Consider the following 4887-nt stretch of genomic DNA (forward strand, 5'->3'; position numbering starts at 1 on the left):
TGTGTGTGTGTGTGTGTGTGTGTGTGTGTGTGTATTTGGTACAGAGTCTCACTATGCAGCTTGGACTCATAATGATCCTCCTGTTTTCAGCCTCCCCAGTTCTGGGATTACAGGTTTGTGCCACCATGTCCAGACTCCTTCACTGGCTGAGTTCATTCAGGCGACAGGGCAGGAGTGTCATGCATGACCGCGGATGGAACCTGGTACGTGCACTTTCCAAAGCAGGCACTTAGTCTGCCAAGCTATTTCACCAGCCCAAAAGTGTGTATTCTGATATTGTAGAATAGAATCTACACACACCTACTATGTGCATTTGTTGAAAATTTTGATATAGTATTGGTATTTCTTTCTTGATTTTTTTTCTAGTTGATTTGACTATTTGTGACAGTTGGATATTGATGTTCCCATATTAGATTTAAATTAGAGCTTATTTGATTTTTCATGTCAATTTTTTTTATGTAGTTGGTTGTACCAGTACTTGTTGCATATATATTTCCATTAGCTATCTCTTCTTGGAGTTTTCCTTTAACAACAATGTAGTGACCTACTTTGTCTCTTTTAATCAGTCTTGGCTTGAAGTTCACATTGTCTCCAAATATAATAGTTACCTCTACTTTTTACTGGGTTTAAGCTATATTCAATATGGTTTCACATCTGTTGACTTTGTCATTTTTTTTTCTTTTTTGAGTTAAATGGTCTTCATATGTCCAACATGTTCTTGAATCTTTCTTCCTGATGCGTTCTGCCAATCTGAGTCTTTTGATTGGTAAAGTGACACTATTACTATTAATTGTGATAATTGGTATTCTATTGACTTATCCTTCTCATATTATTTTCCTGTTTTTGGTTCCCTATCTTTCTACTCTAATGGTCTATCCATTATCTAGTCTCTTCCTTTTTATTGGTGCACATGAAATTGTGCTTTCCCTTAAATCTTTTTAAACTATCCTTTAGCATATTTGAAGAACTGGTTTAATGATCATGAATTTTTTCAGTCGCTTTTTGTCAAGTAAATATTTTGTTTCATCAGTAATTCTGGAAGATAATTTTACAGAGCACAGCAATCTGGGTTGGAGATTGTTCTCTTTTATGGCTTGACGTACTCAATTCCAAGATCTTGTTGACTTGAAGGCTTGTATTGAGAAATTTGCTGTAATTCTAAAGGGCTTTCCTTTATAGGTGATTTGTTTCTTTTCTCTAAGTATTTTTAGTATTTTGTTCATTTACTTTATTTGCAATGGTGCAGTGGTGATTTATTTTTATCAAAGCTATTTGGAGTTCTATATACTTCACTTATTTGTATATCAAATTCTTTATCCATATTTGGGAAGTTTTCAGTCATCATTTCTATGAAAAGATTTTTAATGGCATTTACATTATCTGTAGCTTTCTCATCTGCTCTGATCAATTTTATATGGTTCTTCTTCAGTTCATTTTGTAACTTTTAGATTGGCTTTTCATTGTCCCTTGTTATATGAAAGATATCTCTCTGTGGTCACTAACTGCAATATTTTCTTCTAAATCCTATATTCTATCTTTGTCTTCTTTCAATCTGCTATGTATATTTTCAATGGAAACTTTAATTTCCTGGGTATCTGTTTGGCTCTGCTTCACAAATTTAACTTTTTTTCCTATGTTGGTTTTTCATGGCTTCCATGAGTTTCCTAAGATGCTCTATTTTTTATAAGTATTTAATCTAGATTCATTAGCTGTTTATTTTATTTTGATCATTTCTTTTTTACCTGAGATATTAAATTTTCTAGAGCTACCATCATTTCTTTTTGTTTCTATTTCTGTTGTTATCATTTCAGAAATTTCCAGTGTGTAGCTTCAGAATTATTCTGTCTCATTGTGATTTGGACTTGTCCTGGGTGTGCTGGCGGTCTGGGATTACATTTTGCTTCTGCCTATTGACATATTTTAAATTCTATTTTGTTTTATTTTGTGTATTGTTGCTTGTAGATTTCTTGTGGTAGGTAGCTTTTTCATTAGTATCTTGGCTTTCCTAGGCAATGTCTATTCCTCAGATATGTCTTTTAGGTTTAAATGGTTCTTGGTCTATGCCAAGAACCTAATTTCCAAATTTATTAAGGATAAGATATTGTTATGGATGAGACTATGCACTCCAACATTTTGTATGGGACTATGGAGAGGTTTATTGCTCCAGCCAATCACAATGTTGTCTTATGAGGGAGAATAACTGATTATAATATGTATGGCATACTGGCTAAACTAATACAATTAGCAATAACTGTAACATCTAGCACAGCATAGCAACTGACCAACTGTGATAACTATTGATTTGATACCTTTGATCATAGGAGAAATCTCTGCAGATATAAAAGAAAATATATACCAAAAACTTTTATATAGTGAGTTTCCCACTGGCAGACTGATTTTATCTGCTGGCTCTGTGGAGCTGATTGGAAAACAGTGTCTTCCTTCTGATAGGCCACTCCCACTGATACATCAGTGCCATTGGTTGCTAGGTCCACTCCATCTCCTGTGCTGCTGGTTTCCATGAAAGTTTTAAACTATATTTTAGGGTTAAAAGTAAAAGATAAGGGCTTCCTTTTGCACAATTATGCAGACCAAGGACTCAAACTTCTTGTTCTGCTGTCTCAAAGACTCGGACCTTATGCAGCTGCTGCTGATCTTGACCTTCTTCCCTAATCCACTGGTGCTACAGAGCTTTTCATCAGATGTGAGTTATCCATTTTAAACAACTTTGGAACATGTAGAAGAATGGTGACTACGGTCATGTTGGAGGGGGACTGTAGAGTTATTTCAGTGAACCATGAGATAAAAGAGTTGACCTTGCTTAACAATTAAAGGAAATAGCAGAGCAACTTACAAGCAATGGCTTTGAAATTTCTTGCTACCTCCAGCAGGCCAGGTTTGACAATTTTTCAGTTAGTCCCTGAGATGAAAAGGTAATAATTGTGGATACTGAAAATGTTTTGGTTGTTGGCAGATTAATCAGATTAAGTCTAAAAATTGGGATATATAATATGAAAACAAATTTGATGACTGTGATAAGGGCTCTTGCTCATCATTCTCAAAAGAAAATTCTTTGTGCTCATGTCAGTGTGGACTGCAATTATTATGCTGTTTGTCAAAAACCTTTTATGCACGTATATAACTTGGCCCGGCACCTCTGGAGGTTTTCATGATCCACCAAATGAAAATTCCAAATGTGGCAGACTTGAGGCCTTCCTGGGTGAGTGTGGCAGTCCAAAGAAAGGCTATCCAGATTCCAGACAGGGAAAGAACTTCAGGGATATGTGGAACAATTAAGTAATTATGTCAGGTAATCTAAGGTGAGGCTTTTTCTTGTCTTCATTTAAATAGCCCTAGCAAAACTAAGCCACAAGAATATATCTGTAAAAATGGATTTGAATATCTTCTATCCATAGTATGCTAAACTGACATTGATGTATTTTACATTAGCATCCATCAAAATAAGACATTGCTATAAGATACATGTGATTCTTCTGCAAATAAGTTCTTTAGAGACGTAAGCTATGAGAGACTGTTTTACCCCTCACCTACATCTGAGTGGATTAGCATCTATGATCTTTAAGCTATTGGAATTGAGTCTGATATTTACATTGGCTAGTGTTTCAAAGGCTACTTGGTAACTGAGTTTGCATTAGTGTCATGAGTTTTTGAATCTCTGGCATATACTTGAATGTCAACTTACATTCACCTGTTTTATAGACCACATTTTCATTCTGTTGCACAGGTGAGTTTTTTATTTTTTTTATTTTTAAAATAATTATTACACATTTAAGTTACTTTTGGTGTTAATTTAAATATTAGCTAGTTTTCTATGAAATATTTTTCTGTTTGACATTATTACTCACTTTTACACCAAGCTTTAGTGTAGCATGCAATAGTTGGTTTCAGACTTGATGTTACCTAAATCAGAAGTTATTAAAATATGAACAACTGAAGCCTATATTTTTCTTTTTCATTCAGTCTGTAACTATTGAATATTGACTTTGTGCTAGGAACATTACTAGCTGCTATAAACTGAACATGATACATAGTAATGTAAATTTATCAAATATTTTAATATCTTAGTTGAAACTACATTATTAGGATGATGTAGTCATGTCATCTGACTATTATGATGGACATTCTGTTTGTGTCATCTAAAATTAGCTTGCTGCACAAAGAGGAAAATGAAATTAATAAAGCTAATTCTAATTTTAAACCTAAAACAGAGTACAAGCATCCCATTGTAAAATGAATTGATTGCATCATGTTAGCTTTTATATATTATCTCACCATAAAGCTATGAAGGAAATGTTTAAGTACTGAAGAAATTTATGAAGATGACCTTTTACAGCTTTGGAAATATTTTGAAAGGAGTAGGAAAAATTATCTTCGCCTGCATTCCACTCTTAACTCAAAACTATAAGTACATTATGTAATTTCAAAATAGGAGATGTTTTATACTTGGTAAGTATACGGTACACATCTCATGATTCGGCTAAGATTTTTCTTGTCTTTAAGATGAGAAGTTGCCCGCAGTAATTATTACTATTCGAAGCAGATTTTTAGAACCACCACTTCCCCCCAAGTGATTATATAGAATTTATTTTTAAATGATTGAGAAGATATTAAAATAATTAGAAACTTAAAATTGGAGGGAAAGCATGAATTTGAAAAGCAATAAACATTTGTTCAGTGTTCTACCAAGATATTCACTATTAGATATTTATGATACAGCACCAATTTATATATTAATCATTGTCCACTAATAGTCATAGTGAAATAATTTTGAATCAAACATTGAGGGTTTGTATGTGTATTAAAATAGTCTTGGGTACTCTAAGTTACTCTTTGATTTGAATGTTTTATCAAAGCTATCTCCCTTTG

General features: G+C 33.5%; 1 pseudogene; it reads left to right on the top strand.

Annotated features, from left to right (window-relative positions):
* Nucleotides 1-2584: 2584 nt before the first annotated feature.
* LOC101568987 lies at nucleotides 2585-3314 on the top strand (annotated as a pseudogene).
* Nucleotides 3315-4887: the final 1573 nt, after the last annotated feature.

Source organism: Octodon degus, unplaced genomic scaffold (assembly GCF_000260255.1).
Source record: "Octodon degus isolate 3935 unplaced genomic scaffold, OctDeg1.0 scaffold00095, whole genome shotgun sequence".
Taxonomy (NCBI): domain Eukaryota; kingdom Metazoa; phylum Chordata; class Mammalia; order Rodentia; family Octodontidae; genus Octodon; species Octodon degus.